This window comes from Urocampus carinirostris, chromosome 2 (assembly GCF_059441175.1).
Source record: "Urocampus carinirostris isolate Australia breed hairy pipefish chromosome 2, RoL_Ucar_1.0, whole genome shotgun sequence".
Taxonomy (NCBI): domain Eukaryota; kingdom Metazoa; phylum Chordata; class Actinopteri; order Syngnathiformes; family Syngnathidae; genus Urocampus; species Urocampus carinirostris.
In genome coordinates, this window is record NC_142350.1 from 65,392,529 (window position 1) to 65,403,222 (window position 10,694).

Here is a 10,694-nt window from a genome sequence, read left to right on the forward strand (position 1 = left end):
CTTTCCCCTTCTCTCCTTCTCCCCTTCTCTCTTTCTCTCCTTCTCTTTTCTCTCCTTCCCTCTTTCTCTCTTTCTATTTATCTTTGGATATCATTCTTTCTCTCTCTTTCTTCCCCCCTCTCTCATCATTTGTCTTTATCTCTCTCTCCCTTTCTCTATTTCTATTTATCTTTGGATATCATTCTTTCTCTCTCTTTCTTCCCCCCTCTCTCACTATTTATCTTTATATCTTTTTTTTCTCACATTCTCTCACCCTCTCTCTCCTCTCTCTCTCTTTCTTTCCCCCTTTCTCGTCATTTGTCTTTATATCTTTTTTTTCTCACATTCTCTCTCCCTCTCTCTTGTCTCTCTCTCTTTCTCCCTTTCTCTCTTTCTATTTATCTTTGGATATCATTCTTTCTCTCTCTTTCTTCCCCCCTCTCTCACTATTTATCTTTATATCTTTTTTTTCTCACATTCTCTCACCCTCTCTCTCCTCTCTCTTTCTTTCTCCCTTTCTCTCTTTCATTGTCCCACCCTCTCTCTTTTTCTCTCCTTCACTTTGTCTTATTTCTTTCTCTCTTTTTCTCTCTCTCTAATATTCTAGTCCGGCCCCCGAAAGAATGTTTGTTCTATCGTGTGGCCCCCGAGGTAAAATGAGTTTGACACCCCTGTCTTAAAGTATAAAGAAGGAATTCTTTGTTCACAATGAAAAACATTTTGCTAGGGCTTTAAAGCTAAAATTGATATATTAGTAGAACAAATGCATGTTCAAGTGAAACTCTATAAATTTATCTCTAAAAAGCTTAGAAAATAATTGCCCTACCACCGCTGAGGTAGAAAACATTGTGATGTCTGAGCGAAAATGTCATTTTAAACTGACTTGCTATTGAAAATGTATTGTGACGATGCTCATCATGCGTAGCCATGTCAACCATGAAAATATGCTAGTGTTATTATGTTATTGTGCTTCGTTCTGTTTCGCTCGAGAACATTTGGCTTCATCAGATAGCAACAATCAAAACCGTGTTGTAATACTATTCTGCTATTGTTACATTTTTATGTTGTCAATTTATATATATAAAGTTGTCTATTTTGCCAAAAATCAATTGTAATTTTACATATTTTCCTTTTTGTTGTGTTGAAAATGTGAAGAAGCAACATTTTCATCTGTTTGACCCTTAGTGAAATCATAGGGGTCACATGGTTGCAACTTGTCTAGACATTCATTGTAACCTTGACAACTGTGCCCATCACAAGATCAGTAAAATTACATATTTTCCCGAAAAAGAGACCTCTGAGACCTGGCCCACTCTAGCAATTGTGGGTAATTGTGTTTTGTTTATCAAGTTTTCAATCAAAGAGATTTTTCTTAATTCCAGCTGCCTGTTTGTGTTTAAAAAAAAGCTAATACGCCTGAGATGGTGATGTATTCTTTTTATCAGTTTGCTGTCCAGTCTGTCTATGTGGTTGTTATCCGCCGCCTTTGCATCTGTACAATTTGTACATTATAAAAGTATTTATATTTAATGTCCACATGTGTTCTTCTTCATTGGGTTTTAAAACAATGGCATAGAGTCGATAGTTAAGTCAAGTCACGTTTATTTGTATCGCCCTTAATCACAAAGAGTCTCAAAGGGCTGCACAGATCAAAGACTATTGCAAACCACAGACTATTAGGATACCATCCCCTCATTTAAAACCTACATGAGGGGAAATAATACACATATTATCAACATAAAATATAGGTTATTCATATGCTATAGAGTAGAAGTTTGTTTTTAGTTTAGATTTAAAGATTTCGACTGAGGTTGCAGACCGAATCTCAGGGGGAAGAGCATTCCACAGCACCAGGACCCAGATGGAGAACGCTCTCGAACCTGCGGATCTCTTCTTGGCTCTTGGGATCACTAGTAGACCAGCATTTTCAGAGCGAAGACTCCGGACAGGAACATAGGGGGATATTAAATCTGAGAGATACGATGTTATACTTGCGAATAATATCAACTACATGTAAATGCTGAAAAGGGGGCCAAGCACTGAACCCTGCGGAACACCACAGGTAACACTAATGGGCTCTGATGTCATTTCAACATATTTAACGCAGTGCGTCCTGAGAGGTAGGATCTGAACCATAAGAGGATGGTTCCTGAGAGACCAATCCATTTTTCCAACCATTCTAGAAAGATATTATGGTTCACAGTGTTAAAGGCAGCACTAAGGTCCAGCAGCAGCAGGAGCAGGACAAAGACTAGGAACCTTCCCGTGGTGTCCTGCGAAGGGCTCTCTCCCGGGGGAGCCTTACGAATCCTACTCAATCCACTCAGACTCGCTCTCTCTTTCTTTCTTGGTCCTCTCTCCTTCTTTGTCTCTCCTTTTCTCTCTTTCCCCTTTACACTCTTGTCCCTCATTTTCTCTATCCATTCTCTTTCCTACTCTCTCCCCACCTCTCTCACTCTCTTTTCCCCCTTTTTGCGTTTTACTCTGTCTGTCTTTCTCTCTTTCTATCTGTCCCTCTTTCTCTCTCTTCTGCTCTCCTCTCTCTATTCTTCTTAGGGCACGCGACCCTGGCCCCCCAGTCCAAATGCCAGTGGTGCTTTCGAACCATTCGCTGCGACCACACCCCAATCACCTGTACTACCTGCCCACGGGGCTTCCATAAATCATGCACCGGCCTGTCCGAACGTACTAAAGACTTTAGAGGCTTCGTCTGCTTGGTTTGCTTGGGTCACACCCCGTCAGGCCTGGCGGCACAGGACGGTCGCAGCCCCCTCTACTTCGGAGAACTACGGAGCCTCCCACGAGCGAGTCTGGCGCTACTATGGATTACCTTAGGCGCCTTGAGTGACTCAACGACGACGACGACGACGGCAGCAGCAGGAGTGATGAAGTGCCGGAGTCCGTTGCCAGTAGAAGATCATTGTTGTATTTAGTTATTGTACAATAAAATGATAAAAGTGGTATACTTCATACATATACACATGTGTATTAAAACAGTTGGATGGACGTTAGTCACTCAAGGATATCACATTAGATTCCCAAACAAATGTTCTGCTCATGTGTCTGAAAGAAATAATTAAATTACCGTATTTTCCGCACTATAAGGCGCACCTAAAAGTCTTAATTTTTTTCAAAAGCTGACCATGCGCCTTATAACACAGTGCGCCTTATATATGGCTCAATATTAAATTTGCAAGGTCTCGCAACTTACTCAACAGCCGCCGACTAGATTCTCCCCCGAGCGCGAAGTCGTCCGCGGTGTATGCTGGGATTTATATACCGGCGTTTCATTGGCTAACCAATGTGTCAATTATCATTTGAATCGATCACTATTGGCTGAAGTTATTCGGAGCCTCGGATTGGCTAGATGCCCAAAACAAACCCTCCAATCGGCCGAGTTTAACAATGGCGTAGCAAGTCCGCGGTGTATGCTGGGATTTATATACCGGCGTTTCATTGGCTAACCAATGTGTCAATCATCATTTGAATCGATCACTATTGGCTGAAGTTATTCGGAGCCAAAACAAACCCTCCAATCGGCCGAGTTTAACAATGGCCTAGCAAGTCCGCGGTGTATGCTGGGATTTATATACCGGCGTTTCATTGGCTAACCAATGTGTCAATCATCATTTGAATCGATCACTATTGGCTGAAGTTATTCGGAGCCTCGGATTGGCTAGATGCCCAAAACAAACCCTCCAATCGGCCGAGTTTAACAATGGCGTAGCAAGTCCGCGGTGTATGCTGGGATTTATATACCGGCGTTTCATTGGCTAACCAATGTGTCAATCATCATTTGAATCGATCACTATTGGCTGAAGTTATTCGGAGCCTCGGATTGGCTAGATGGCCAAACCAAACCCTGCAATTGGCCGAAAAAGATGTGTCAATCATCAGTTAAATCGATCACTATTGGCTGAAATTATTCAGAGCCTCCAATAGGCTAGATGACCAAAACAAATCTTGCAATTGGCCGAGTTTAGCAATGGCGTAGCAAGCTTAGCAAGCTTGCTAAAGTACACCATAGAGAAACATGTTTTATCAGTCTGTATTTGCAAGTAATTTACTCTCCTGGATTTACTTCACTAACGGTTGTAAGAAGACCATGATTGCGTATCATTATTGAACGTGAGAACTTAGGTGAGTTATGCGGCTTTATGTTTTCCCGGTATCTTGTTTTAGAACGATCTTGATGTTGCTGTGATGAGTTGAGTGAATTAAACTCAATTCCAAGTGTTTATTGTCATATGCACAGTAAAGTTGCGAGTGAAAAAGAAAATAGAAACATAGAAATGTTTGGCATTTCTTGAATCCCAAGACTTTAACCTCCCGAATGATATTTGAAACGATGCATTTGAGTGACATCGTACGGACACCGCATCCGCACGTGTCTACGACACGTATTTGCTTCTTTGCAAGCTTTGGGAATGTTAAGGGGGTAATAAGTTGGACTGAACTATCTGACTGTTTTGTCGACGTTCCCATTGTAGCGCCTTATAATCCGGTGCGCCTTATCTATGGAAGATATAGGACCAAAAACTATTTTTTGGGGGTGCGCCCTATAACCCGGTGCGTCCTATAGTGCGGAAAATACGGTATGACTCTCGCCTATGTTTTGTTGATGGCATCATTAAAGCAAAATGCCAAGAAGTGTACATTCGGGCCTTGATTTTGCTCACAGTGGTAAAAGGTCAAAAGTTTGTATCTAACGCTGATGGGATATTTGCGCTTTTGTTGTACCACAGCACGGCACCCAAGGGCCGCATTACCTGCCCACACACATTCAGTTTATAAACACACAATTGAGGCTTATAAAAGTAAAGCAAAGAAGAAAAATGAAGGCATGAAAAGTACATTCCCTTTTTTCCCCAAACAGAAAAAAATCCTAATAATGCCACACGGCCCTAGCGAGGACCTCTCAGGTCAATATTTCAGGCCCCATAATAACACGGCTCGTCGTTATGAAGGGCCCGCAAGGCCGACTCGATCCATATTGCTCTCGAACTAAAAGATCATTAAGAGCAAAAGCAAAAGCACTTTGCTACCTGCATTGATTGATTGCGAACTGAAGAGTCTATCACACACACACAGATACAGATACATCATGAAAGGTTTGCATGTCTACTAGGTATTATCCACTGGCAGGGTTGGGTAGGGTTACATTAACTTAATTACTTTCAATTACTTTTGGATTACTCCAATACCAAATATGCTAATAAAAGACAAAAGAAACTAAGTATGAATAAAATTACAAAATTTTGTGCAGGCTTGGGGAGTAACGGAATACATGGAACAGCAAAATGATGTTGGCAAGCTGTTTGGATTTATTTTCATTTTGTTTCTGTCGCATTTTGTTAGTTTTACCGGAGATCAAAGAGATCAAAGCCAGGAGAGAAAGCTTACCACGTGTCATTTTATTTTATTCATATTTAGTTTATTTTGTCTTTTATTAGCATATTTGGTATTGGAGTAATCCAAAAGTAATTGAAAGTAATCCAGTTAAAGTAACCCTACCCAACCCTGTCCACTGGATCTCATTGAGTCACAGCATACAGCTATAATACTCGCAATTGACAGTTTTCCAAAAAGTTTATAAATTCTAAAATAGATCTACAAATAGTATAATAGACAGAAATTTAAATAAAAGAGTACAAGAGGTCGATTTTTCACTCACAAATGCAAAATAAGCGTTTGAACACGGCATTTTTTGCCTTGGTTGCAGAACTTTTGTAATGCTACACTGCACTCTAGTGGAAAAAGGAAGTACAGCAATTTAAAAAAAATCCTAGCTCTTCTTTTAGAGAACAAGGTCGAATTGAAACGTCACTTTATCTATTGTTTTATAAAAAGAAAAATGTTTTGACCCCAAAAGCAATTTCATACTGATATCTGGTGCTAAAATCAATTCATTTCCTGTGCCGCTTATCCTCACTAGGAGGCGCTGGAGCCCATCCAAGATATTTTCAAGCAGTGGGCAGGGGACACCCTGAACTGGTTGCCAGCCAGTCACAGGACACACAGAGAAAGACAACCCACTCGTTCATTGACACCTAGGGACAATTTGGACCGGCCAATTAACCTGACATGCATGTTTTTGGAAAGTGGGAGGAAACCTGAGCGCTCAGAGAACATGCAAACTCTGCTGCGGCAGCTGGATTTGAACCCTGGACTTCTGCAACGTGGGGGTGCTGACCACCAACACCACCGTCCTTGCCACTAAAACAAAATACACCACTATCTAATAAAGTCAAATTCAGTTTTTCAGCTTTGGAGGTCACCACACTTGCTGTTAGCTTCTACAGTTTGCCAAAATTCTTACCTCCACAAAATCAGTAGTTCAGATTTTTTTTGGTTTGAACAATTTTATTGACACTATTAACAGCAAGGGATCAAAATCTCTTCCAGGCCCTTCCTGATTAATATGTGTTTTTGGAGTGACAGTTGCCTTTTCTATTTGTTTGTCTTGTCCAAATTCAGGTATTTGATGAAAAATCGAATTAGAATTCCCAGTTCCTTCCTGACTCAAATTTGATGGCGGCGCGTGTTTACGTTGCGGCTGATTGTTACCCGGTTATCCTACTACTTACAACTGTCCTCCTGCTTTCCTTTTTGGATACATGCGTGGCCAATAAGACCTACAGTCGGGAGGAGCTCATCCGACTAGGTGGGTGTCTAAATTTCGACTTTTCGGGCACTTTTTATACCACCCACGACATCCCAAATGAGCTCCAAAGGGACTCGGGTTCGCCCTGCTTTCCCGCTCCACCGAAGAAAAAGAAGAAAAATCGGAGACGAAGACGGCGAAAAGATAGAAAACAGAAGCGAGGATGTCGTGCAGGGAAGCGTGTGAAGTTGATGGAGCAACGACATGAAGATCTGTCTAATCCAACCATCATTTCTTCGTCGATTCTACGAGTAAACCGACAACCGAAGCCCAACGCACACAACCGGCATCTCGTGACGATCTCTACAAAGGCTACAGCTAAGTCAAATGATTCAAAGCTAAAATTTGGTCTTTTGAATGTTAGATCGCTCGCTCCTAAAGCTTTACTTGTAGATAATATTATTCGTGATTATAAACTTAACTGTATTGGTCTCTGTGAAACGTGGTTACGCCCGGATGAGTATTTAGCTCTAAATTATGCTTCTCCCCCAGATTACGAGAGCAGCCATATAGCACGCACGTTGAAAAAGGGTGGCGGTGTCGCGCTAATCTCTGAAAAATCGCTTAAATTTAATCCACGTACCTCTAATAATTACAAAATGTTTGAGGCTCTTGTGATGCGGTCCCCCCTATTGTCAATTGACGTAATAACTATCTATCGCGCACCAGGACCATACACAACTTTCTTAGACGAATTCGCCGAACTTCTGTCTAAACTAGTAACCTACGCAGACAAAATTATTATTATGGGGGACTTTAACATTCATATGAACTCTCCACTCAGTTCACTCACTGTTGCGTTTCAGTCTATAATTGATGCTTTTGGTTTTAATCAACTGGTTGATTTGCCAACCCATAAAGATGGAAACACGCTCGACTTGGTTCTGACTCGAGGAGTTTCAACCTCAAACATGGCGGTGCTATCGTGTACTACAGTTATCTCGGATCATTATTTAGTTACATTTGAGGTGCTAGCTAAATGTAGTACCAAAAAAACTGAAGGATTCACCGGACGCAATATAAGCACAGGCACAGTTTCTGAGCTCTCCGATATTCTTCCAGGAGCAGTTGCGTCCTTTCCTTCCTACATAGGCTCCATAGAACCACTCCTAAATGAATTTAACGCTACCCTGGCCAATGCCCTGGATTTAGTTGCGCCCATCCGGCATAAATTACGACCTAAAAGACGCACACCTTGGTTTAATGATGAAACTAGATCCCTTAAACGAGAATGCAGGAAATCTGAAAGAAAATGGCGCGCTACCAAGCTTGAAGTTTTCCATCAAATCTGGTGTGATAGTTTGTTGAAGTATAAAGCGGCCCTGGCCTCTGCAAAATCAGCCTACCTTTCGAAAGTGATTGCGTCACAAAAGAACAATCCCAAGGCCCTTTTTGACACTGTAGCATCACTTACAAGGCAACAGACTATCCCAGATAGCTCCACCCATTCTGCTCACGACATAATGGTCTTCTTTACTAAGAAGATCCAGAGCATACAGGAAGAAATTGCTAAAGACAATATTAATTCAACACATACTAAAGCACTCAAATCCCTAGATGCACGACATGGTGGCTGTCCAGGGACTTGGTCCCGTTTTAGTGAACTGTCACTCGAAAATCTTAAACAGATGGTGAATACTGCCAAACCGACGACTTGCCAGTTCGACCCACTTCCAGGTTCACTTATTAAAGGTCTCTTTGGCGTTCTTGCACCTTCAGTTCTAAATATTTTAAACATATCACTCGCCTCTGGTGTAGTTCCAGCTGCTTTTAAGTCCGCTGTCATTAAACCCACACTGAAACGACCCAACCTAGATCCAGAAAACTTATGTAATTATAGACCTGTGTCAAACCTACCGTTTCTTTCTAAAATACTTGAAAAAGTAGTGGCACAGCAGCTGAATGATTTCATGTCCGATAACAATCTCTTTGAATCGATGCAATCAGGATTCAGGGCTAACCACTCTACTGAGACAGCTCTGATAAAGGTAACCAATGATCTCCTACGGGCAATGGACTCGGGCGCATCATCACTTTTGCTGCTGCTGGACATTAGTGCTGCATTTGACACAGTGGACCATATTATCTTGCTAGAACGGTTGGAAAAATGGATTGGTCTCTCAGGAAACGTCCTATTATGGTTCAGATCTTACCTCTCAGATAGGACACACTGCGTTAAATATGGCGAATTGACATCTGAGCCATTTAGTGTAACTTGTGGTGTTCCGCGGGGTTCAGTGCTTGGCCCCCTTCTCTTCAGCATTTATATGCTTCCACTAGGTGATATTATTCGCAAGTATAACATCAGTTTCCATTGTTACGCAGATGACACTCAACTCTATTTCCCGATGGAGGAATCTACCACACTAAACTGTGGAACTTTGGAGGCCTGCCTCACTGAGATAAAAGAGTGGATGTCACTCAATTTCCTGCGTCTTAACCCTGAAAAGACTGAAATGTTAGTAATTGGTCCTTCTAAGTCCCGTGACTTATTCTCTAAAACCGCAGTGAACTTGGACAATTGCCACATCACACAGAGTGACTCACTTAAAAATTTAGGTGTCATTTTCGACCCTGATCTGTCCTTTCAAACACACGTGAAGAAAATTACTAGAACCGCTTTCTTCCATCTCCGTAACATTGCTAAAATTCGTCCTATACTTTCTCAGTCGGATGCGGAAATCATAATTCATGCGTTTGTTACCTCCCGTCTCGACTACTGTAATGCACTACTTTCCGGTCTTCCGATGACCAGACTCAAGAGTCTTCAGCTGGTACAAAATGCTGCAGCGAGGCTTTTAACAAGGACAAAAAAGTATGATCACATCACCCCAATTTTGGCTAACCTGCATTGGCTCCCTGTTAGCCTAAGATGCGATTTTAAGGTTCTCCTACTACTATACAAAATCATACATGGACTTTCCCCCTCGTATCTTTCAGATCTGATCTGCCCTTATGTCCCGGCCCGAAGCCTTCGTTCCGAGAGCGCCGGTCTCCTGGTGATCCCAAGAGCCAAGAAGTGTTCCGCTGGTTCGAGAGCGTTCTCCATCCGGGCACCGGTGTTGTGGAATGCTCTTCCCCCTGATATCCGATCTGCAACCTCGGTGGAAATGTTTAAATCTAGGCTTAAAACTCACTTCTACTCTATAGCATACGAGTAACCTAATCTTCTTATATGTAATAACTTGTGAAGCCCTTAGAGACTAATTGTGATTAAGGGCTATACAAATAAAAATGACTTGACTTGACTTGACTTGACTTGGTCTCTCCTCCAGAGGTTTGGGGTGTATTTTCAATTTGTTTGTCTTGTTCATTTTCTTTGTGCATTTCTTGTTCATCTTCATTGGGTATTTCCATAATTTTATTCATTTCCTGTTTGAGACTGGGAGGTCGGTGGTTCGCGCCCCGGCCGAGTCATTCCTAAGACTTAAATAGTGGTCGGCGGCGCCCTCTGTTGGCTGCGGCTGCATCGGCTCGCTACAACGGGTCAGGTGCATTCGACATTTCGTTCTGTGTACATTGTTACACAGAATGACAATACAAGGAAATTATTATATTATTATTATTCATCTTCATTGGGTATTTCCATAACTTTATTCATTTCTTGTTCATTTTCATTTTGTATTTTTTTTTGGTTTGAACAAATTTATTGACACTAAAAACAGAAAACAATCATGACAATCTCAACAGCAATTAAGCACATTCACAATATTATATTCCAATATTACGTTTTAAACAGCAAACACAAAGTGAGGTTTGAACAAACCTTCTCGAAAATCAAACATATTCACAATTTCATTATATAACATCTTTGTTAGTGTCAATAGATCCGTCCAGGCCAAAGTCGATTGTCCTCGGTCTGAACAAATCCGACACCAACAGCAGCAAAAAACAGCCATCAAGCATATTCACAATTTTTTTATATCTGACAATATGACGTGACGATATGACGTTTTAACATTTTTTCCTGACATTTTCAACATCAATTAAACAATTTCAGAGTTATTTTCTTTTAACAGTAGTTAACCAGCGTGTAAAATGCAATACTATT